We start from the raw sequence: 27,523 nt of genomic DNA, 5'->3' as shown, positions 1-27,523 counted from the left end.
TTACTCATTTATTTATACATTTTATTTATAAGTGCCTTTCAAGACATCCAATCAAAATCAACAATTAAAAAAATCAAACAATTCAAAAATTAAAATAATAAAATATAAGATTAAAAAACCAACATACCTTTAAAACTTTTAGAAGTGCCCTTGTAAAAACATAAGTTTTCAGCAATTTCTTAAAGGTTAAAAGTGAAGTGCAAGTCTGCAGGGATAGAGGCAGGGCATTCCATAGTCTAGGACCAGCTACACTGAATGCCCTGTCACCCATAGAGCATACCCTGGATGGAGGTACAAAAAAAAGTTGTGCTCCAGAGTATCACAACACTCGAGATGTAGGAACATAAAAGGTTATACAGATACAGAGGACCCAAATCACAAAGAGATCTGAATACCAGTACACTGTATATGATATCGCAAAAGGAGTCAATGCAAGTGCTAAAGAATGGGAGTAACATGAGTTAAAGGATTTAGTATCGGTAAGAACCCCTGCTGCTGAATTCTGGACATACTGCAGTCTATTCAATGCATGACTACACACTCTGAAGAGAAGTGCATTGCAGTAGTCATTAGGTCACAAAAAGCATGCATGAGGGTCTCAGCAGCTCCACAATTAAGAAAAGGACATATCTAGCGACTGTATGTTTCTTAAATTAAAAAAAAATGCTGTAGTTGTGACATTTTAATATGTGAATATAAAAATGAGTAGAATCCAGAATAAGACCAAGATTTTTCACCTCACCTGTGTTGACTATTAGAAAGCCTGGAATAGACTGTGGTAGGTGAACACATTTCTTGAGTACTGTGTATGATGCAACAATGAGAGCTTGAGATTTATCATAATTTACCTTCAGAAAGCTTTCAGACAACCATACATTAATATCCTATAAACAGTCTGTCAATACTCCAGGTGGAACCAAGAAAGTAGGTTTAAAGTTCCGGTACACTTGAATATCATTGGCATAAAAATAAAATTTCAGACAATGCTTCTGAGTTGGATTTTAATCTTGTCTCGCCACAACCCTTCATTTATGTGGAAAGTGTAGACATGTACAAAAATGTTATTACTATAAAAGATCATATGTATGAAACACACTGTTTACTGGAGGTGGGTTCATCCTGCTCCTCAACCCAGACACAGTTGTAGAGAAACAAATTACTATGAAAATAATTTTTTTCTTTTTACTTTGAAAAAGGTAATGGGAGAATCATTCAAAATACATAAGCACAGAACAAATAATAGTTCATATACTGTACAGTCTACTACTACTACTACTACTACTACTACTACTACTACTACTGGGGGCTAAACAACCCCAACCATAGGTGACCAAAGGATCATATCAGAAGAGGAAGCAGCCAGTTTGCTTTTTTTTCAAAATAAAAAATGTATTCCCTCTCATACTGTAAATGCATTTTCGTGTTTTTTTTTTTTTTTAGTTTTTACAAGTTACAATTTTTGTTGTTATGAATTCCACAAACATTTACACTTCATATGAATAACATGTGAACTTTGTAATAAATATATATATATATATATATATATATATATATATATATATAGACAGAGAGAGAGATAGAGCTGTATCTGTATATTTGTTTATATCTACTATTATCTTATGTATTGCGGTGGGCTGGCGCCCTGCCCGGAGTTTGTTTCCTGCCTGCGCCTGTGTTGGCTGGGAATGCCTCCAGCAGACCCCCGTGACCCTGTAGTTAGGATATAGCGGGTTGGATAATGGTTGGATGGATGGATTATCTTATGTATCATTTATATTTCTCTCGATATATGTTCTCTGTTTATAATTATTCTTTTTAGGCTTTTTCAATCCATTTTTTTCATTTGTGTTTATTTCCAATACATTCCTGAATTCTGAGCATCAATAATTTTTTCATTGTTTTCATTATTCACTACATTCATTTACTTCATTGGACATTTTTGTTTTGTGCCGAATATACTGTTTCACACATATTATATTATTTTTGTAATTATTTTTGTTTATTTCTTTAAATAGATTATGTTCTGTTATTATTTCTCTGCTGCTTAAACTTATCATTACTATTAGTTAACCTACTATAAACAGCCATTGTTATATTGTGAGGGCTTATTTGGTGTGCACTTCCTCCTTGCCAGTGATCTACTATCCAGTTCTTTTTAACTGTGAGTTAAATGCATACCAAAAAGTGCAACCATTTATTCCTCACCTTAAGGATCCTTTCTAACCAATTCGTATAGTTATATCCACCAAGCCAATAAACAATCTAAAAGGCACAGATTTTTCTGCAACCCCAAGCTCATGGAAAAATGTAGCAGAGTCTTACTAGTTTCCTCTTGTTTGGCAGGAGTAGCTTGAGCTTCGGTGAGGTCCTGGCAAGTCCCTGTTATGCAGTGACCCCTACACTAAGAACTCTGGGACACAGACCTTACATAATTGGATCACCATCCCCTATCAGCTAAACTGGGAACTAAAATTATCTGTCCTGAGATATTCAACATGAACTTTCACCCATGACCTTATGTGAGAAAAATGAACTAAATTAGACGGCCAGCTACTGATGTTTTGCATTACAAATGGTTTTCCATAGTGTTATCTTTTCATTTGTAAAGTTTACTAAATTTACCGGAAAGAAACTGATGCTTACAGTTTGATATATACACATATCAAATAAAGATGTATTAGGCTGTCAGATGTATTAGTTGTGTTATATCTCATATCATTCATCTTTAATACTGTTTGGAAGCACAATGTAATTTCACTATAGGTAAGCTGCTGTTTTATTGTTTGGCAGAAGATGCCATATATTTTTGTATCATATTTTCTTTCATTAAAAATACAAAATAAAATGGGAGAAAAATAAACAATGGTTAAAAAATTTAAAATAGCTTGGTTCAAAATAAATCAGTAAGCAAAGAGAAAAATCAAAGAGAGGAAACCTTACATAATGTGAACTGCAAATATCAGATGCAGGCTCAGGAACTACCTTAAGTAAAACCATTTGCCAGTATTTTACAGTCTTCCAGGCTCACTGTGGTTTTAAAATCTCCTCCTGGTTTGATGGAATATGAGCACAGAAGGGCAAGAATCCTAAATAAGAGGAGACATAAATATTTACTAGGTACAACGAATAACTTTAAATCAACATATATCAATCTAATCTGACAATGTGTCACTTGTATGTTCTTGACTTGCATAAATTGGCTCATAAACAGTATGTCTGCGCCATCTGATTTACAGGTGGAGGCTATATGTCCTTAACGAGAGCATATGTGTAACTTTTTAATACTTATAAGACTGGAAACATCTATTTCTTTTCAATATTCCCTACTCCAAAAACTACGTCTGGACACAGCATGCCTATCTATCAACTGGGTTCCAAGACAAAGTGTTACACTGATGTCTAGCAAGGGATAAAGGGTGTTTAGAGGGATGATACTTAATTCACCGCCTGTTAGCTAAATTATTCTGCCAAAGTTTTCTATTACTAACTAATGGACATGAGAATTCATCACTGTGCTCGGACAGCAGTTTCTAAAATATTCTCAGAGTTTCCAATTCTCCAATGATCAAAACTACCAAATTATAATTTGGTCAGTGAATATGTTTCAGTCTCGAAGAATTATATAAATGGGCATTGGAATGATCCCTTTAGTAGTCACATGCAGATACTACAATATTGAATTGGTGGATGTTTTCACCTGTGGATATGTTGCAATTAACAAAATATTAAATTGAAGTTATGTATTTAAGTACATTCTTGCTGATCATGGCACCCTAGAGTAACCCATACTGTATGTGGGTTAGTCATGAAAGTTAAAACTTCTCTTTACACAGAACACTACTGCTACTCAGCCATCCCAAGAAGGACTATGCATAGTACCTGGAGCAGACTTAATTCAATAGTTGAACTTTAAGATCCAGGATGGACAATTCTGATTCAATGCTTAGCTATAATAAACTCAACTTTTTGTCCTCACAAAGATATCTGAGGGTCATGGGAGTTTGTCACTCTTGTCTATTTGCACTCTGTAGCAAACACTTATGATTGCATATGGAGTTTTGGGAGCTGCTAGTGTATGAATATGGCCCCTGGTCTGTCTGCCAAACATGAGTTGTGAAGACTTTATAAATTTCAAAATGAATACACTGTTTAATTTCGTTAGACCTATAAATGAATATTGCTTGTCTTTAAAATTAAATATAGTAAAAATTACTCCAAAATGCCAGTAAGAATTTGGAGATTTGTGAATGCAGAACGAATATAACAATATACGCAAATCAACAATGAAATTGAAAGTTGATTGGAGGAGGATTCATACTTTGATAAACTAATAAATACCCCATTGCTGTATTTAGTACATGCTAAGGTATTTCGCAAATTGGAATTCTTGTTGTTTTCAATAATCAAGCTGCTACGAGGTTCATAGCCTGATTAAACTCTAAATATGGTTGCCTAAGATCCTATTAACCAATCACTGCCATTTGATTCATGATTTTATGTTGAGACTACAAATTATTTTACAATTTAAGAACAATCTGGATTGCAAATCTAGATGTTAACCTGATAACTAGAAAGTGACTAGCATTTAAACATTTTGATTCACATGTTAAATTATACAAATCAAAGAGGCAAACCCTTTTCACATTATTCATATTATCTCCCAGTGTACTGCTGGAGGTAATTGTCACTTCATAGATGCTCTGATCAGAGACGTTTCTTTTCTTTACTTTTGTCTACTGTTTCTCCGGAGTCCCCCGCCCACATGTTTAAAATGTCATGTTTATTAATTTTAATGTAGCTAATCGGTGTGAAATTAAAGCCGGGTAATTTACTGTGCAGTATTTGCATATTCTACCTGTGTTTGTGTGTTTTTGTCCTATTTTCCAATTCTCCTCTCACACCCCAAAAACATTCATGTTGGGTTGATACACAATTCAGAATGGACCACTTGTGAATGAGCTCAGGTGTGTGTAAGTGTGTCCAGTGATAGGCTGACACTTTATCCAGAGCTTGTTCAAGGCTTGCACCCAATGCTGTCAGGATGTCAATGTCTGTCCTCCTGAGCTATATTAATAGGTTTCAAGAAATGGATGAAAGGTTGATACTAGAATATTAAACATATTACCTGTAATATGCTTGATTAATATGAACAGAAGCAGCATTCAACATTTTATTAGTTAGTGTTAACACTTATAGTTCCAGAAAATTTACAAATACAAAAGATGCTAGTTTACTTGTTACTTATAAATACAAAATACTAAAGGGCATTTTTTTCTAAAATGGCTTACAGTTTTATACTGATCTTTTTATCTTTCATTCTCTTCCTCTGCTGCAGCGTCAGATGGTTAGAACCAGTAATCATGATTATTGTCATTCCTTATTATCTATGTTCAGATCCATCCTTTTTTGTAATTTGCTTTTCCATTACAAAATAGTGTGTCTATCTTAGTACAACTGGATTTAGGGCAAAAACAATCCTGGGTGAAACAAAAACTGAATCTATTTGTAATTGCCAGTTAATCTAACCAGACATCTCTGGGAAGTGGCAGGAAACCATCAAACTCAGAAAAACCCACAGTAACACAGAGTGGACATGCAAATACCACACAGACAATGACTGGTCTGATAATCAAACACAATTCCCTAGAGCTGAAAAATAATTAGTTACTACACCACGGTGCTACTACTTGTCACATGTAAATAGTGCATTCTGTATATTAAAAGGTATCCAAGTCAAAGTGAAGCAGTGTCCAAGCACTGCTGCAGATTCTTAATTTCCTGTTATAGTTTTAGGAAAATAATCAGGTAAAATTATACACAAAGAAGTAAACTTTTATGAGAACACAAAACACATTTTCAAGTTCTAACCAGTTTGAGGCTGTTTTAACTGAACAGAAATAAATGTATTGATTCTTTTTCTTGCCCTTACAATATCATCTCTGCATTTCCCACATACTGTATGTTAAAAAAAGAAAAAAATACCACCCAACATATTTCTGTAAAAAGAAACTTCAATAATGCTGCATTCAAATGGCTCCAGTAATCAGTATATGTGGCGGTTGTAAAGGCTATAATGTCAAAATGTATCTTTTAATTTAATTTAATTTTTTTTTTACTTGAGCATACTCTAATTTTTACTTTTAATTGAACAAGTAGTATGATGGATCTACTGATTCAAACCACTTAACATCAATGGTGCTTCAGTGAAGCATGAGAAAGTAGCAAATAATCATAAAAATTAACTAACAAAGAAGATAGACAAGTATATATAGGCAGATAGAATGGCAGACAAATAAATATCTAAATAACAGCTGAAACAATCATACCTTTATTTCCTATACAGCTTTGCTATAACAAAAACCATCCTAAGACAGCATATAATTATTCATAAATAGTTTGACTATTTATAAATGTTTTTGACAGCTGAAGTATGTGCAGTTATCACAGTGCCAACAAGAATATAAACAGGCAGATGCGTAGATAAAACCAGTATTTTTATTAAACCAGTTACTAACCGTCTCCTAAAAATATTTAAAATATTATTCAAGATGAAGTAACTGCAGACTATTAAAAATTACTAATAACAACCTTAAATGTACCCATTTCTGCAATAGTTTTCCATATATCCAAAGGCTCTCACCGGTCTCAAGCGAAGTGCCGCTTACTGGTTTTTCTGAGAAACCGAAAACCAACCTGAGCTTCAGGCTGTTTGTAAAAAATAAAAAATAAAAAAAAATTGAAAGAACCTTTTACATGGTTCACAGGATATATATTGATTTTCTAATTACAGTATTTCATTCATTTAGAGCACTTTAATTGTTTTTTTTTGTTCTTCAGTGTGGTTATGGACCTTTATAAAAAAAGCCTGCTAAGGTTTTATTTGACCATGTGAGCTACATACTTATTTTCATCATATATTTTCAGGTTGAGTTTCATTTTTTTAATCAGTTTATAGTCTACCTGCCTTTAGATCAGATTGATTAGAAAGTCTATACCTTACAAATTAACTCAGTGCAAATGCTGAAAAGAAAAGGTATGATGGTGATAATTGTTATTTTTTATTCCTACTGTAAACTAGGAATCTAAATACCAATAAATAAAAGCACTGTTCTACTTTGGCCCCTGCACTATTGATAACTTAACTATCCTCTCCAGCTAGTGTTTGAAAGAACCACATCTCCTCTCTGTCACTTCTTCCATTCCTTGACACCCCACAAATTTGCCTTCTTGGGCTTCTATTTGAAAAATAAAAGGTTCTCTTCTTTTGTCAGGTGGTGTGACTTATTTATCCATCCATCCATTTTCTAACCCGCTGAATCCAAACACAGGGTCATGGGGGTCTGCTGGAGCCAATCCCAGCCAACACAGTCTAAGGTATTCATATTTTAGTGCTATTGTTTAACTGATTGTGTGGAAAATAGAGCACCTATACAAGAAATTGCATTTTAAAATAAAAGTATGTTTGTACTGAAAATATAGGTCTAAAAACCTTCACATTGTTATTTAACTTAGTGCAGTATTTCTTGCATATTTCTCAACAGCTAAGAGTGAGTCAATATCACAGCAGAACTTTAAAACATTTTGTCATATTAAAGCATTTTTGGCTATCCGCTTGTTAATTATATTAAGACTTAAACTAAGCCTTTTACACAAGCAAATGATAAGAAAAAATATAATTTTCTTAATTCAGTATATACCATATACTTATATATTATCATGATGTATATACACAAAGACATAACTGTGTAAAATCTATTAACAACAACTAATGATTTATTTTTTTAATGAAAATCTATTTGTACGACTGTGTTTGGGTCTGTTAAGATATAGAAAACGAGTCTCATAACTTAGACAAACTGAAAGTATGACTTTTCACTTCACGTATGCTAAGAAATTTATTAACTAACTAATGTTGTCACCTTTTTTTTACACACATGAAGGACAGAAATGCTGTTAATTTCATCATGAGTTTTGGGAATTTCAAACAATATGTCATATCATGCATTTTGACAACCTGAAAAAAATTTGCATAAAATTGGTTATTGTGGACTGAATGACCCCATTTTATTTATAAAATTTCTTATAGCATGGTGGCTTAAGAGCTTAGACTCCAGACTTTAATCTATGAACTACTTCCTTGAATCTCCCTGAGCCATTGTGTAACTGGTAGTCACTTAATGTGTTTGTGCTCTAATTGTTAAAAAATGTAAGCAGTTATACCCTTACAAAGATGTTTATTGAAGCAATTCACTACATACATTACTGTAAATGTTCTTTTTATATTCCTGTCCAAGTGACTGTTAAAAGATGAAACAAACAGCATTTATAAACATAAATTACTTAGGGATGAGAATGAAATGTCAATGAAACCCTACACCAACGTTAGAAGGCAAACTGAAACATACACGCTTACATTTAAATATACTTCAAAATAATAGGTAATCATATATGTTAGCCAAAACTTTATGCCTTAATCTGTAGACAGGCAGACAAATTCAACAATACTAGATAGATAGATAGATAGATAGATAGATAGATAGATAGATAGATAGATAGATAGATAGATAGATAGATAGATAGATAGATAGATAGATAGATAGCTTTAGATATGATGTATCATTTTGAGATATTTTCCCATACATACGGATGAATGCTGTACTTTGAATTTTACAAATATTATATAATAAAAAGAAAATGAATATGCTATTTCAAATTGGTTGTACATCCTTAGCATTAAATTAAATATCTTCATTTTGCAAGTTACTTTATCAAGCCTGTTTCAAATGTTCATACTGAGGACAGAAGATAGTTTGTATGTGGGTGTATACATATGTGTCATGAGTATATATATAAGTGCACTTACTGTAATTCTATTTCGTACATACAGTATGTGAAGTATAAAACAACCATTCATTTTAAGCAAATGTTTTGGCATTTATTATGTATGTGATCCCTATCATTTTCCAGCACTTTAAAAGTTATCTGATTAGAATCTTTGCCTTGATTGTAATCTTAAATTCTGGAGTATGTTTTATAATCCAGACCATTTGGTAAGATTGATTGGTAAATTGCTAACTGCTGATGTAGTATTTTTGTGGCTGTATGTAAGTATTTGAAAAATGCCTGAATTAATTTTTGTCACCTTTTTATTTAATCTTATGGTATTATTTTCAATGCTGAAAAAAACATTTTTCCTGTAATATATATTTCACTGCTTAACATCAAAAATACAGCAGTTTAGAGAACTCATTGGCAAGTGCGATGCTTGCAATTTTACTTCAGCTTATATAGGGTATGTGGTAAATACAAACAGACGCTCGTTCGGATAGATACAAAGGCAAGATGTATGAATAAATGGATACAGAAGTGGAAGGTGCTATATCATGAATATAAAAGGCCCTATGAAATATTTGGATGGATATACAGCATCTATAAAACAGAAGAAGAAACAGAAGAAGCTTTTTCAGGTAAGACAGAAGAGTAACCTAAAAGAAATTGAAGGCATTTCCACCGTACAAGGGCTGTAGATTAAAAAAACTTCCAAATTACACAAATACACTGTGTTACATGCACAGTAAAAAAATCAAACATATATACACACAAATACATGTACAAAGTATACACACAAATACATATTCATCACATAGTACTATACTATATATATTTAGAAAATAGGTATAATTATACTTTATACACAATTATTCCATACTGTATATTTAACAAAAACATTTCCTAATATCAAAAGTAGTTAATCATAAATGTAATTTGTGCAAACATAAACACTAAATATAAGTATAAAATATAAGAGTACTGAGAAGTCCCATAACTGAAACCGTGAAGTCTTGCACTTTGACCCCACAGTATAAGAAATGACAAAAGAAGCCTAATATGGATTCCCTCGTTTGTGCTGTTTTGAAGCCGTTTTTCAATGTTTAAATACACAGTGAATTACTTAGCTGTAGTCTACTTAAATATTTAACATTACTAATGGTTTAAAAGAAGCACATTACTCACAATACATACCCACAGAATCGAGAAGCACAAATTTAAAAAAAATCTATGGTATGTGGTAAAAGACAAAAAGCATAGGAAAAGACATTAATGATCCATTTTATCTCCTGAACATTAAACAGTGAACTTCACATTAACACAAACAAGATGTAGAGCATTTAAAGCTCACGTAAGCCTACAACTAGCATGTTTTCTTAGAACGAGATGGCTTGATTCAGAATATTACAGCGCTGGCTTAACCACTTTAAGGGTCGAGGGTGAAGTTTCAATATGATCGTAAGACGTAAATGATTTACAGATACCATTACAGATCTGATACAGCAGGTTTCGGTACAGTGCACACTCAGAGAGCAGTTATGTTTTATCCTCCAAGTGTGCTGGTTTCATTTTTTCAGTCAAGAGAAGACTTGTACTTAAACTGAAACTACAACCTACTGTTTTTTCTCTCTTGTCTCTCTCTGGTGTTTAACATGAGTGGCTCTTTTCTCTTTCATTTCCTTCATCACCTATGAAAATCAAGCCACCTCTCTCCTCAGCCTCCCACCTCGCTACCCACCTTGAGACAGGAATCAGTCATACTTTGAGCATTTGTCAAACTGATCGTTCATCTCCTGACATTCTCATTTTGAAAATTACAAAAAAAAAAACTCCCCTTTTCTTAGAGTCGTTGACAGGTTATGGCTTTGTTTTCATTTACACTTTTTTAAATGTTTCAGTTTACATAAAAAAATCCTATTTATTTATTTGTATTGCATACAGCTCTGCATACTGTGTCAGAATGCATAAAACATAATGTGTGAAAAAAATGGAATGGATAAAGGATTTGGTCCTGCTTCTTTGTTGTTTTGTATTTACTACAAGGAAGAGGAAACAGTATTCAAGGTACACAGTTAAGAGGTTTATGCTCATAGCAAAAATCAACTTTTCCATAAGTGCTTTAAGCTTGTGTTGTAATCAGACCAAAGTGCTTGCTATTGCGAAAATCTAACAAACTAGTGGTCCACTGAAAATACTATACTTTTTTGTAATTCATTTAAATATTGGCATTCTATTATATCGGTCCAATATAATGGAAAGTCTGCAAGGGAAATTCACAAAATATGCTAAAATGTTTGTGGTTAAATATGTCTTTAGGAGTGGAGCTGGGAAGAAGAAAGTTGAAAATGGTAGTGTAGGAGTATGCAGCCTGCTGTAAGATAGGCAATATTAAATAGTGAATCTCTAACAGGCATGTAAATAAAACTTGAATATTTCTGCACATTTGCAACAATTATATTCATCCATCTACTATATTTATTGTGCACAACCTAATTCAGGGCAGCACAAGTCTAAAGTCTATTTCATTATCTTTTTCAAGTAGCAACCAATGTCTTACAGCTGTAAAGCAGACACACTAAACTTTGCCACCAGCAGTTATCCATTTAGCTATTGATATGTTTGAAAGAAATGATTAATCTTCCATTCTTGCCATGGATAGATTCAATTACATTAATTATATTAATCCCATGGTGTAATTCAGATGCAAAGAGCAGCAGAAACATAACAAACATGTGTACAGACTCACAAGAGCAAATAATACAGCCAATCTGGCCACTGTGCACTGATAGAATATTTCCAGCAGCTTGCTGCACACATCAAAAGACCCGAGTCTCCTTAGGAAGAACAGTCTGCTCTGGCCCTTCCTGTACAGCACCACTGTGTTTTCAGACGAGTCCGGTTTGTTGTTTATGTGACTTCCCAGGTACCTGTAGCTCTGCACTTCCATATCCTCCCTCTGAATGGTGACTGGACTCAGAGGCTCCTTGGCATGTCAGAAGTCCACCACCAGCTCTTTTGTCTTGCTGATGTTGAATTGTACACTAGGTGGTTGTCCCTGCACCACAAGACAAACTCCTCCACAACCTTCCTGTACTCTGACGCATGTTCATTATAAATGCAGCCTTATAGTTGTATTGATTTATCCATTGTGGTAGTGGTAATAAATGGATTGGCATTCCGAACAGAATGGAGACTGGTCTCTGACTCAGCCAGGAGGCTGTTAAGTTAAGGCGACGTGGATGGATGACACTCTGGCCAGAATAGTTTTGATTCCTATTTAGGGACAAGATATAATGGATGGACTGTGTGATACTGCCTGCAAAGAACTGTGTGGTTGTGTGTGTTTGGGGCTTTGGGATGCCCCCTATAGGTCAGATCATTCATCTAGCCCACTCAATCAAATTATGGATCATAGGACAATGAAGCCTATTCTAGTAGTATTGTCCGCAGGGCAAGAACAAACCCAGGGCTCTCCTCTACAGGGTAGATTCAAGCACAAACCTACATTGAGCTAATTAAGTGCTGTTAATCAACCTAACATGCAAGTCAATTGAATATAAGGAAAAAATTGAAGGACGTGGAGAAAAAAAAAACACAAAGCCACGGTGAATTTGCATGCATTTATTTATTTAAATTGATTTATGTATATGTCTTTTATATTGTGACTCTTACTTCTATCTTCCTGTGACCGAGCAGAATTAAGTATAAACAGTTCAATTCTAAATGATTTACATTTAATCATTGAATTTTATATACTTCTCCAGATATGACTTTTATTTTATGCTTATGTAGGTTTTTGACACAACCTTCTATTCCACTGATAAGGGTCTAACATTCTTGTGCTGGAAATAAGTAGTGATCCACAATTTGGTTCATGGAGCATCACTGTGGTGGAATTCTTTTCTAAAAACAAATTTGTTCCTGTAAGTGAACTGTTTTATTTAATTATACAGTTTGCTCCTGAAAATTCTACAAATTAATATTTTACTTCATCTAAAACATTGAAAATGTGTTGGAAAATGTTGCTGGTTAAAAAAAGCCATTAAGGTATTATCTATATATATAATTCACTAAGCCGCCGACAAGTAGCCTCCCATAGAAAGCACGCCGGAAGGGGCGTGGATTCACTAAACCGCCAACAAGTAAGACGCCAATGGCGCACGCAGGAAGGAGCCACGCCCACCAACTCTAAGACCATTGGATACGACGACAACTCGCAGAGCCACGCCCACCAACTCGGACGTGATGACTCGGAAAAAACGCCGTCATTTATGTTCGTCTGTGCTACAGTACACGTGCACCTCTGAGCCACGTTGACTTATCGGTTACAACACACGACCGCATGCACCATAGCAAACTGTTTTACATGCTACATACAGCAATTCGCATCCGCGACAAACATGCGTCTTCTTAAATGGTCCTGCATGAACACGGAAAACGTTTCCCTGCCCACCAACACTCCTTATTCCCCGCCCGGCATCCACCGCATCCGCGACAAACATGCGTCTTCTTAGATGGTCCTGCAGGAACACGGAAGACGTTTCCCCGCCCACCAACACTCCTTTTTCCCCGGCCCGCATCTACCCTCGCTCTCTAGGCATTCACACTGCCTGCTCATGTGCCCGGACGCAAAAACTCACCAACCACCCAGTTAGTCCCTTTCATCTGTGCTAGGAGTCCACATGCACCTCTGAGCCACGTTGACTTTTCATTATTCTTTTCGGTTACGACCCCCGACCACGTCCACCATCGAAAACCATGGGAGAGGAACAACGAAGCCCCGCCCAGAAACTCTAACCCTCCTCACAGAGTTTCCCAAACTCGGTCCTGGTGAACCCCTGTAAATGCAGGGTTTTGTTCCAACCAGATTCCTAATCGTTAATGCCGGTGAAACTCATCCGGGATAAGTCGGTTTTTCAAACGCAGCCGTGTAGCAAATTATTCTAGCAGGATGTAATAATCCGAGATAAATGTGTGCCCCCGCGCTCACACTGATTACGTCCCTGCCCTTTGTACACACCCCCCCCCCCCCCCCAAAAACCGCAAAGAACAATGAAAAGTCTACGTGACTCACAGGTGCATTTGGACTGTGCAAACAGGAAAACAACTCAGGTGACGAGTTGGGGGTGGGCACATGAGCAGGCAGTGCATACTAAATGAGAAATCAGCAGTTTAGCATGACGGAGGGGGCGGAATGGGCGTCCTTCCCCTCTCCTCCCATTCCGCCCTCCGCGCCCGAGCACCTACCAATTTTTCAAATGTTAATTTTCTCCCATCCATCCATCCACGGTGGCGCAGTGGGTAGCGCTGCTGCCTCGCAGTTGGGAGATCTGGGGACCCGGGTTCGCTTCCCGGGTCCGCCCTGCGTGGAGTTTGCATGTTCTCCCCGTGTCTGCGTGGGTTTCCTCCGGGCGCTCCGGTTTCCTCCCACAGTCCAAAGACATGCCGGTTAGGTGGATTGGCAATTCTAAATTGGCCCTAGTGTGTGCTTGGTGTGTGGGTGTGTTTGTGTGTTTCCTGCGGTGGGTTGGCACCCTGCCCAGGGTTGGTTCCCTGCCTTGTGCCCTGTGTTGGCTGGGATTGGCTCCAGCAGACCCCCGTGACCCTGTGTTCGGATTCAGCGGGTTGGAAAATGGATGGATGGATAATTTTCTCCCTGTGCTTAAAAATCATTAAAAAAGCGGCCTGATTATGCGGCGTATGGTACGCCGCGGGTTCGCTAGTAAATAATAGTAGGCAAATTTGAACAATGATGTACATTCACATGTATGCAAAGATAGAGAGAGGTTGGGAGCATATACAGGCATAATTACAAATCCTAGGTTACAAACAATAACGGTATTACAATAAATTCAACAGAATTCAGCAAAACCATCAAAAAGAGATTTAGGTGAGTATAAAACAGAATCATAAATATAAAGGTTGAGATTATCGGTCACAGAAAATAGAAATATTCAGACACTTAAAATGTTTATAAATAACTAGGGGGTTCGCTCGCCAACCCCCCAGCCTGTGCTATGTGCCAGCTACTTCATGTCTCTGCCGCTCGTGTTTTGAAGAGAACACACCCCAAGGAGACGCACTCGCTCCTCCAAAATCCCCTCATTAATGGTGATACAATGGGAAACAAATCCATTTTTTTTACCTTCTTTTTGCTCAATCAGCTGCTGGCTTGCTGCTGTCATGCTGTCATGCCACGTGATCTGCATCTCGTGCAGCGCTTCAAACATTTAAAAGCCTGTACAGCAGCTGTCCTACTCTTTGTCTTTTATTGATGACTAACCCAATATGTTGCCCAGATACATGTTAAAATTTGTCAAGGTTTCTGCTTTACCTACACAACTCAGCAGTTTACTGTAGTTCCCACAACTCATTCTGTAAAGAACTGTTTCCTGGCTTCAGTCTTAAATGCACTACCTCATAATTTCATATAGTGTCCTTGAGTATATGATTCTCTGTTCAACTGAAAGAATTTTTCTGGACTAACTTTATCAATGCTTTTGAAAATTGTGAAGACCTGAATAAAATATCAACATCCTTCTCTGCTCAAAACTGAAGAGGTTTAATTCTCTGAACCTGTCAGAGTAGGGCATACAGTATCCTTTCACTTGGTTGCTTTCCTCTTCATAGCTTCCAGTACTTTCATATCTTTGTACTTTCTCCATACATGGAGGAAATATTGCTTTCATGAAAAAAAATTGTCTTGGGGTTTTGGGTATTTATAGAAACATACGTGTGTGACAAAAATATTGTGGATACATGGACACAAGAACAACTTCTTATGAAATTTTATAGACAGCTTGCACTTGTTAGTCCTAAGAGCTGATTAAGTTTTGGGTGAATTCCAACTATTCCGCTTCAAGCTTTTAAAGTTTAAAGTTTTTAAAAATGATACAAACAATAGTCAAATCGATCGAAGTTCACGAAATTTCAGATGTACGACTTTGAAAAAAGGCATCTGTAAAATTTCAGTTTACTGTAATCCAAAGCTTGCACTTTGAGCTTTAAGAGTTCAACATTTTCACACTCAGTAGTCACAGCACCAAAACTGTAATTACAAAGAACAACTGATTACCATGACTTTATTAAATTACCTAGATGTCTATTTTTTGTTGCAGGTAGTTACTTTTTATTTTAAAAAGTTACCCTTTTGAACTAAGCAACTTTAGTTTATGATTTGGGGTACATTGCCCCAAGACCACCCGAGCTGCATGATGGAAGGTGTGGGTTTCTACCCCTTCTTCTAAAATTTTTACCATCTTAAATAAAACAAACCATGAGTAAAGGAACTGATACAAAATTAAGATAGCTACATGTGGATTAATTAACTAATTGTTCAAATTCAAACAAAAGTTTAATAAAATAAAAATATGATTTTCTTTAGATAGATTTTCCTTTAAAGTGAACTAAAATATGAACAATGCATTTCAGTGGTATTGCATCTTGCATATATTTTGTCCAACAGTTATTCTTTTGAGTACATGACCATATATAGAGAAATCGTGAAACCAACTGTGGATGGAAAACCACTAGATTGCTGGACACGTTTACATGCATACAGACATGTTCATTCACACCAGACCAGTTTACAATTTTCAATTAAACAAACTGCGTATCTACAACATTTAATTTTCCTATTATGACCTTAAATAACGTTAGAATTTTTGCCTTATTTTTGCTTATTTGCATGGACCACGGATATTCCAGAAACTTATTTTTTTATAGGAAGCTGTTAACTGGAAGTTTTGCTGTTTTCTCCTTAGCTGACAAGTTTATGGATTTCTCTCTCCCATTCATTTAAAAATATAAAAAGCATGCTGACATTATTAATGTTATATGGTTATGTACATCTCTGTTACGTCTGTATGTGCAGTCCTCAGCAAAGTTCTCATCAGTAAAGATGGCTATTTAAGAATAAATTAAAATATATGAATCAGAAGTTTCAAAGAATTAAAGAATGTGACAGTACTTGGGAGGATAACACTGTGTTTAGAGAATAAAAGTCCACTTATATAAAACGTTTTCACAAACATTAGCAAAATAAAACTGAAGCTTTTATTAAACACAATTTCAAACACCACTTCAAAAATAATGAAGGCAAAGATTAAGTTACAAGTTTGTTGATAAATGTGTACTCTTTCACTGCATGGCTGCAATGCAGCATATGTTTTCTAAACACTTGAAGGCATTCTCAAGAATTTGTGATTGAAATCCATGTGAACAAAAGGAGAACATAGAAACCAAAAATATTTTTCCATTTTTATTATTTTAAATCACTATTTCGATTTCCCCTAGAGATGCTAAATAATTTTTGTAGCCGCTGACTTAAGCAGAGCATCGAGCTGAACTGAAAATATTGGAAGACATAAAAAATTAAAAACTAATCTGCATTTAATCAAAAAGTGATGCAAAAACAGGTTAATGATAAACTGAAAAATGAAACCCATCTAGTTAATATGTTCAGTAATTTAGTGTTTAATTTATTTTGCATAGAATTGAAAACATGAAATGCGTCTTCTGAGATGCTTTCCCAGAGAAAAGTATCAACAACAAATACACACAATAGAAAATGCTACGTAAATTTGACAGGAAATTAAAAAATATTCACAATTTAATTTACAAAACTAACATTTTCAAATGTTTAGACATGGACCATGTTCGACTTAATTGTTTGATAAGACACACTGTAAGGGTCTGTTGGAACTGCAGCAATAAGACAATGGCTCTCTAGAGACTATAAGATATTGCTGTGTTTATGCTGTATAGTAGATTTTACGAAAGTAAGTACAGTACACTGTATATTTTTCATAGCTCTACCAAGACAGATGACACATGTAACGTGCTTATTATTACTAAGATTGTGGAAACAACCACAAGCTGGAGCCCTTTATAAATCAGCAGAGACCAAGAGAAAAAGTAAGACTGCTTAATTAAGCTACAGAAGCTGAGAGTAAAAACACCACAAGCACTCCAAATGTACACGTTTACATTTCAGCAATTTAGGTTTCAGTTGATCATTTTTCATCATGCCCAGTACACGGAGTTGAAATGAGAGGACAAGCTTTATTTTATTATGGTAAAATGAGCTCACTTGGTCATACTGCCATTCATAGAGATGGCAAAAAACTTGTAGTTTATTCAGTTTTTAATAATATTTGTTCCTCTATCTCTGGGCACATCGTAAAATATACTGTAGATAATTGCAGAATAAAGTGCCTTATCACCTGAAAAGCACAATAAGAAAGAACCAAAAACTGCTCTTGTAAAACTGAAAGTTGTAGGCTTTAACACTCTCCTTTGACTAAGCTTGGTTAAGAAACAGAGAATTGATCAGCTTCTTGCTACCAAGACACAGCACTACAAAAGACAGTCATACTGGGCCAGCATACCTCAAAGCTGATTGGCTCATTTGGATTTAACTAGAACGTTTTCCCTCGCCTACTCAGACACTTGCTTTTGAAGGTGCTTCCATCTGTCTCTGCTCCAAGGTAGGTTGTTTGCTTTATTTCATAAATAGCTAAATCAGGCAATTTTTTGTGATCCTTCTACTAAAACAAGACATGGCTTAGAGGGCCCCTTCTGCTCTTTCACAGATCTTAAAAAGGGAAGGTGAACTGTGCGTTCCAGGCTCTCCTCTGTTTTAGCCAGACAGACTACTTAGCCATTATTTACACCTTTTGAAATGTTATCTCTTACCTGTGGTGCCTTTCCAGCCTGTATCACTCTCTTCCAAGTGTTTATCAACTTTAAGGCGTAGCAGTAGAAGCACCACACATTTGCTAATATTTTACACAAAGTTCTTTCAAAAGCTTAGCATGCGAGTTACTAAATAGTAAAAAAAATTCTTTTGTAAACTAGCTATAGTTCTGAAATGAAATATTAATTTATTTACATTTTTACATTATCATTTTATAAGTGAAACGAGATAAAATACTCTCAATGAAGATTATCATATATTGTTAATTTATTATGTATTTATTAATTTTTAAAAGACAGCTGTTGTTTATACATTTAAGCTTAATCTGTACTGGACACTATATGACAATGAATAAAACTGTCTAAAATACCTCAGCGATTCCCTTAACAAAATCCCAGTGGGCGATGACACATAATCACTACAAACCATTATAGTATTTTTGATGATATTGTTCTGCAAATCGTAACGAGTAAGTTGCACTACTTGTTTCATAGTTCAATATCTTAAAAGTTAATCAAGGTCATATTTTTCTAAAGAAATCGCTGTTTTAAATAACTATAGATCAGTGTGTTAGTATGAAATGTATTTTGCAATTATAAGAATAGTAAATAAGTATAAATAATATGTTATTTACTGTTTATAATTAAAGTCTAGGAAGTACCACCCAAAAAAGCAGCTAGAACAACCTTTCCCTCTTAATTCTCTGATAAGTAAAGTGTATTCTAAAGTGAACCCCACATGATTTGTTTGAAGCATCCAGTGGTGATGTATGTGTGCTGTTGTTTTACAATATTTTTAAATGGCAACACTGCATGCCGTCTACTTCCTTTAATTCATGGTGAAACCAGGAAACACTCTAGTAATCGAGTAGGCCTAGATTGCCAGACATGGAAATTTTTAATTTGTTTTTCAAGAATGGCATGGTGACAAATACAAATAAAATACGGCACATACCTTTTAATTACATTATTTTGTTGTAACCTGGGTTTTTAAAGGCCTTTTCAAAAGTGATACTTCAGATTTAAAAAAATAGTTAAAAGTACTTTTGCAGATCACATAAAAATGCCCTGCCTAAGATGGTCTTTTTTTGGTCTGAATTTCTTTATAATACCTTAAGAATTATATGATTATTGACTGAATTTCAAAGTAACATGTAAAGAAAGAACTATCTCATATATAATAATGACATTTAATTTGAACATTACGCAAATTTTGATTTGATTATTTCTTTTTTTCCAAGTCTTAATATACCCTTTTAAATTCCACTTAATTTTATTCCAATAATATTAAGAATAACTTTAGTACTGATCACTTTAGCAATATAACAGTTGTGTCTAAATTTTTGTGTGTACAAAATATAGCTACGTTTGCACCTTAACTTACTAAAAAAGATTTTGAGTGAAACATGTGCTACCTGTTAACCTGAACTGGACAACATGATTTTAAAATGAAAGGATATTAATGTATACTGTATGTACATACACATTTGTGTTGAAAAAAGGACCAATTCTCTATATCAGTAAACACAAAAAATACTTTTTACCACATGATCGAAAATTAAATCCTTTCCCTTTTTTTGCTGAGAAGACTCAAGATATAAGAGCACAGTGACTAGTGCATTCCCCAGACAACTGTTCTGTTTATATACAGTAGATCAGTATGATTTATGTATGATTAGAGACTTTATAAGATTAATATTGTGCACAACAGAAACTCGAAATACCTGATTGGATTTTTATTACTTTTTTGTTTTACTTTCTATATTACCAGCATGTCTGTTGAACATATATACTTTATAACCCAAGGTATGTTAAACCAAAAAAACTGTGGCCAAGTATACAACTTCCTGGTTTATAAATTACCCACATTGTTTATGTTCAGTATCGAAAAATATGGACACAATGAAAAGCAAATGACAATTACTATATATGAGATTATAAAATATTATATATTCATTTTGTGTTTAACTATTACTGCATTAACTGATAAGCTCTTCAGTAACTTTCATTAGATAATTTTTGTGAAAGGCGGCATTTGAAATATTTATTACTAAAGTTTGAACTCTTTTGTAAAGATTAATAAATGCTTAGTTGGCCCAAGTAATTTCCTATGTATGTGCTTGGGAAATACATATTATGTATACAAAGGCCTTTATAGCCTAACTTTACTAATTTCTAAAAATAAAATGTAGACATATTTTCCAGGATAAACATTAGCATGTTATACTTAATTTTCATCTTTATAACTGCAGATAAATTTAATTTTAAGATCAAAGATCTGTCACTCTTTTGCAAATGAATTTTTTCAAAATGTTTTTATTAAAAATTTAAATGTAATAATTTTCTTCAGATATCTGAACTATTTCAGAAACTAGAGGCACATATTTAATGTTTTCTGAAATTAGTGTTAATTTATGTTGTCATTTATTTGCTTAATTTTTGTCTATTTCATGTACAGTATTGGATAAACAAGCCGAAATAGTTTCAATTGCAGATTTGAATTGTGAATTAGCCAGTAAACTCTCATGTTGTGTTTCTTAGGCTCATGTCAATATATTTCCTTAAAGCAATTTTACCTTATTCTGATATGCTTTTAAATAGGTCAAACTATTTTTGCACTAAAAATTAAGAAATAAAACTCTCCAATTCTGCTTATTTAAACACTGAATCATGAAGGCTGAAGTACATCCTGACAATGCCATGTGCAATGCAGGAAAAGAACATTTGACACGCTCACTCATACACCCCGACTTAGTCACCCCAGGCAATTCTTGAGTCGCCAATCTTTCTAACATACATGGCTTGACGATGTGGGAGACAAAACACACAGATACAGAGAAAATGTGCAAACTTCAGGCAGACAGTGACCGGGCTAGGATTCAAACTCAAAAATACAAAGATATGAGGCAGCAGCAACAGCCTATATGGTATAGACTAATATACAGTATAATTAACACCACAAAAACTGACTTCATTAATGGAAAGGCAATAGTTGCACTTTTACAAAAAGTTAAAAAGTTATTGTGACAGCAAAACGTGTATACGTAAAATAACATTATACAAGATCCATTTGTCTATCGAATTTCAGTTCCTATTTTCTTACAGGCATGGTCATGCAAAATCAAAACCTATTCCAGGGGGATTAGGAAAAAGTTTGGAATCAGTCCTGGATGGGATCCCAGTTAGTGGCAAAGCACATACCCTGTGACAGTTTGGAGAACATTCTGAGAAGAACGTTGTGCATACTTAGTGTGAGCATACAGAACATGTAAAAAGAACTAGTCGCAAATGAAAGCGAGTCTGAAATCCTGATAGGGGAGAATACAATCTATTATGCCATTTAATCAATTTACAAAGAAACATAGGCAGCATTTATTTATATTTACTTAAAGTCAATCTGTTGACCATAATTGAGTCTACAAACCTACATATTCTCTCACTTCCATTTGAAGTCTGCTCCTCCTGTAATTCTTTTAAAACAGACCTATTCAAAACTGCTATACTGATGCCAGCACTACTGTTCTGATTATGCCTACCATTGCCTACCATCTGCAATGTATTCGGGTATTAGTTGCTGCAAGGGCATAAACAGGTATCTGTTTATTTCATTTCTTGTCCTGCTTTTTCAATTTTCTGTGTGTGATAATGCCTGTTATAATGGCATTTTCTACTGCTTGAAACAAATAGAAGTTAATTAACTAATAATGGTATACACACATGCAAAAGAAACATGTACAGCTGATGACTTGAAAATATGCACAAATGTCATATATTTACACACTAAAAGTGTCCAACCTTTTCCCCCCAAGACCCTATTCAGGATTAACTGGTATTACATTAATACTACATTTGAAGAAGAGCTTTAATTTATCTGAATAAAAGTTGAAGTGAACATTAGGCATCTGAGACTAGCAAATCTGGATGTGCAAAGTTAATATTATTAATATTAATAATATTTTAAAAATAAAAGATCATGGAATGGGTGGTGTAAAAAAAAAGTGAGAAAGACACTATATAGCTTATATAAATAACCCAGCAGAGAGGATTGTTTAAAGTTGGAAAAGGAAAAGCGTCCATATAGAAAGAAATAACAAACTCTAATCTTCCTCAGTTGTGTGTCATTTAAGTAGCACTGTGATAAACAGCTTTGAAACATCATTCTTAATGTAAAGCAGATCAACTTTTGTTTGTTACCCTTTGTTTTTCTTCAACACTCAAATGACATAATATTAACTTTAATGGATCTTTAATCATCTTTACTGAGTGTAGTATGTGCACAAATGCACCTTGCATCCAGCACTGGCTTTTTTTTTTACTCTCCAGGTTCCTCCAAACCTTACTGATTTAAATTGGTTAAGGAAAATGGACAGTGCTATGAACATGTATGAACACACAAGTGGGAAAAAACAAGGCAAGTGAGCAGTCACCTCAGTGAAGGTGCAAGAGACTGTGACATCAAGGTAAGCCCTACCAGCACAGGCGAGATTAATATCATTTTGTGTGGTGTTAGGATTGTAGTATTTAAATTTGTAAACTTTCTCTAGTACAGTGTTGGTGCATGGGAGCCACTCAAGCAATGAAAGGAGAGGCAGGTAGAAAAAGAAACAATTCATGAGAGTGTGAGTGAAGGACAATGGTTTAATTTACACCACAATCTTTCCTCAGCACTCATATTTCCAAATGTTAAGAATAAGCCTGCTAGCATTAGAAACAACTAAGCAATGAAAAATTATTAGTATACTTTAAGTCAATGGCTACATACTCATAACAATCTCAAATGTATTTAATCTATTTTGGGGTCAGAGGAGGCTTGGAGATTACCCTGGGTGCTTTGGGCACAAGGTAGAAACCAGCCCTAGATAAGGTACCAGCCCATTGCAGGACACACTCTTACACACATATGGTCACATAGGGTTACTTTGGAATTGCCAGTTAACTTAAAATAAATGTCTTGGGAATGTGAGAGAAAAACTCATACAGACATGAGGTGAATGTGCTACATTGAAATGTAGGACTCACCCTTACCTTTCTATTCCTTATTGAAATATCACAGGCACAATGTCAGTTCTTAAAGGAGTTGCTTGGTTGATTACAAAACAAGACTGCGGGTAGAAACCAATGGAAAACATTGCCGATGCCTATGGTACCAGGTGTCTTCATTAATTTGCCAATGTGCTATGTTCAATGCATCAAAGACAAACCAAAAATTGCCAGATGCATCCAAGTTGTTTATATGACTTTGCATTAACAAGAGTCAGCTTGCAGCCACTTTTTGTCACAGCATATCAGGCGAGGTTACACTTTTTAAAGTAACCAATCACATTTTATCACTATACGAAAAGACATTGGGCTCTAAACTGAGAAAGAGCTATAATGAAAACATGTTATAGATTGATGTGGTGCAACAAGAGGTTTAGCTACACTGTATTTCTCGATAGAACTATATTTTGTCCTCAGGGGGAATTTTGGCTTTTTACAGAAGCTTTATAAATAAACAAAATACATAAATAGGTAGATAAGAAATTTATTAAATAAATAAATACACACACACACACACACTTTGGTCTGAACACACACTTGAATAAATATAAAGCAAGAAAAGTTTACGTAAAGTGAAAGCTTCAGGGTTTTTCCATCATTTGTCAGGTGTAAACACTCCCTATTGTATATCACTTCACCCACAAAACTATTCCATCCCTGCACAACTGGGTGCAAAGCTAAAACACAATTGAATAAACACAAAATATCAAACAAATTTCCTGTCAATAAAAATTTACCCCACTGTTTTCAGAATGCGCTCAAACTTTCTGGGATTGGTGACTTTGTGCTCCGCATAATTTAGCCAGCATTTTTTGGACTGATGCAAGTGTTCAGATAAAATAGCTTTTTCTAAAAAAATACATTAATTAATTAAAAAAAAAAAAGTAAAAAAAATATGAAAATTTCACCTTCATGTTTAGTATGTGGATAAACTTGTTTAAATGAATACATAGCCCAAAAAATGTACATGTTGTTGAGCTTGTAAATGGACACATAATTATCTTGTACATTATGAATCTTGTTTAAAACTGCAAAATACATTGTTATAATGTGAAATCTATGTTTATGTCATGCCTTTAAACCTAAAAAAATTTGTGTAACTATGCAAACTAAAAGGGAGTAAAATAAAAAGAATAAAGCATATCAATGAACATAAAAATGAATAAACAAATGTTAAAGTCAAAAGTGCAAATATTCCCTTAGATATTTTGGAGACTACTGTATAATGATTTAACACTGAAGCGTTAGGGGTTACTGTATTTGCTTTAACACTTTCTTAATGAAGGATTGTATGAAAGATCTAATGATACATATATCTGAGCTGCTAATGGCATACCTAATTGACCTAGAAATTTTGCCAAAAATGATACCTTTCAGGTCACAGTATAACAGAGTTGATGAGTTTAATCTTGCTCTTTCACACAGCCAAAACCTACAGTGACTATTTATAGTTTCTAATATTTTAATCCAGTATGTCCCAAAATACAAAATGTTTATTAGCTTTTTTGGACTGACAGAAACTTAGTTCTTAGTTAAAAAGTGAAGTCATGGCCAGTGAAACCAGTACACTTCCAGCTCAGAAATAAATAAATAGCAGTTCATGGAATTATTTGCACTTGGTTTTATACTGAAAAGGTTTTTATCAATTACATTAAGAATCATTGGATACTTTTGAAGTCTGAATGCTGCAAAAAGATAAAAAACACACAAATAAAGAAATAAACCATAGATTTCAATTGGACTCACTCAACATTTAAATGGAAAATGCTAGCTGGATAAAATTATTTTCTAATTTTAAGAGCCAATTGGTTAACCTAATTAACTAGAAAGTTTCAAGTCCATAGCTCCAAAACCATAAGCAGAATAACAATTTAAAAAGGCAGAAGAGAAAAAAGCTTCACAAGTGGAAAATGGTACCATGCATAAAACAATGCAATGAACTGACATGAGCATGTATTATACCAAGGCATTGCTTCTCAAAAATAACTCTTTTTAATTGGACTCTTATTCTAATTTAGCAAACTGTTATATCTCTGTTTCTTTGTTTGGGGTCAATGTAGAAATTAAAAACTAAGTTTGGTAATTTTTATTAGAATGTACCAAGAATTTTTGTATGATAATTTTGGTGATAATTCAGCATTTTTTTAACTTGGTTTCTACGATGCAGCATGTTAGCTTTCTGTGTTGTTTGCCCGGGTGTCTGCACATGATTTGTCTTTACTGGGAGAAATTGAAGGGAGCAAACTACGAGACAAATTAATACAAAAACAACAAAAGAGCAGAGCATTAAACATTTAAAACTGTGGCAAAAATATAGATAATTCTAAAAGTCATATAAATGTGCAAATCACACTGTTGTGCTTTTCTGAATGTAAAATAAGACAAGAGAAAAAATATCAGCTAATTAAATTTGTGAAGCTGGTTGAAACAAACACCTGCGGCCATATGGGGCCCTGAAGATTGACTTTGAGAAGCACTGTAATAAGAAATATTAAACATAACATCTTTTATATTAAGAGCAATATATTATGGAGTGTATAACAAAACTGTTTACTGACAATTATAGAAAAAGGGAATAAATTGTACTTAATACACGAACAAGAATCAAATAACCCATCAAATAAATAAATATCAAATAAATATCATACAGAGCAATTTGTTTAGGACATGAAAAACAGTGAAATGTTTATATAGATTTAGATCTACTAAATAGGTTAAGATTTGGTACATGGAACACTGATTTTTTAATATGAAGCAGAATGATATTGTATAGCTATTTGAAAAAATATATCAAAAACCAATAAATAATAAAATGATTTTGTCACCATCTCCTGTGGCTGTTCTGGCAGTGGCAATTCCCTTTCTTCATGTTTTTTCATAGGGTTTGGATAGGAATGAAGGGCTAGGGAACAATATTTCTGGGACTGGGCTCTCTTTGATTTCTTTATTCTTAAATTTGAAATAATTTTACTTCTTATACTTGTTGATTTTGATTAAAAAAAATAATCATCATGACCATCATCACTGGTTTAATAGACATTTTCTGGGTTTACCCAGGTTATCAATTTAACACTCAGATCTGTCTCCTCCCCCCACATGAATACATAAAATGGTGCATGGAATACGCTATGTGATGTTTTCACGCACCACTTAGTGTTGGTTCCATGAACCTGAAACTTCTGGGAAAAGGATCAGTCACCCAATGACACTGTATTGGATTAAGCAAATATCATTTAATGGGCTGAAGAAAAGTACAAAATACAGTATATCATTATGTATATAGCTTGGTTTAGTTCAATTAAAGCCTTAAGTATCTCAAAACACTTTTAATAGACATTTTTTCAATAGATTATTTCTGTCAGTCAACTTCCATGTACCCTATTCTAATATCCTAATGTGATACCAGAACATCTGCAGGTTCTTTCCATACATTTTCTTTTTCCCTACCATTTACTTTCTGTCTGAATTACTGCACAAATTAGTAATTCTGCAAAGATTGAAAATACTGTCTTGTTTTACTTTAGTTGTTTTGAGTTGTTTGTATAGTACTTTATGATAGAGTTTGCTGGGATGGCACTATATAAAACAACTAATTCACTGATACTCCCTAACAACATGTAAGTCAGTTGTAAGCATTGGAATGTTTATATATCTACCATAGAGTGCCACTCTTTTTTTTTTGTTGTTGTTTTTTATTTCGCCTTATACAATTTCTTTTATTATTAATTTGTTAGTTTTCACATACCCCTTGGGGTCAGAGTGCAGGGTCAGCCATTGTACAGTGCCCCTGGAGCAATTGAAGGTTAAGGGCCTTGCTCAAGGGCCCAGCAGAGTAGGATCTCTTTTTGGCAGTGACAGGGATTCAAACCGGCAACCTTCGGGATACCAGCACAGATCCTTAGCCTCAGAGCCACCACTCTGCCCCAATACTCAACATTACCTACAGGTTAGGGAAAAT

At 34.4% G+C, this 27,523-nt stretch overlaps 1 protein-coding gene across 1 annotated transcript in view; it reads left to right on the top strand.

Moving 5' to 3' along the window:
* The first annotated feature begins 18,284 nt into the window (after positions 1-18,284).
* Positions 18,285-27,523, top strand: part of LOC114652364 (uncharacterized) — a 105,239-nt gene continuing 96,000 nt past the window's right edge. The window contains exons 1-2 of the mRNA XM_051932610.1: positions 18,285-18,317; positions 22,849-22,985. The gene's annotated coding sequence lies outside the window, so the exon portion shown is untranslated. The remainder of the gene's footprint in view (positions 18,318-22,848; positions 22,986-27,523) is intronic.

Source organism: Erpetoichthys calabaricus, chromosome 1, assembly GCF_900747795.2.
Source record: "Erpetoichthys calabaricus chromosome 1, fErpCal1.3, whole genome shotgun sequence".
In the NCBI taxonomy this organism is placed as follows: Eukaryota; Metazoa; Chordata; class Cladistia; order Polypteriformes; family Polypteridae; genus Erpetoichthys; species Erpetoichthys calabaricus.
This window is presented reverse-complemented; position numbering and strand designations above follow the sequence as displayed.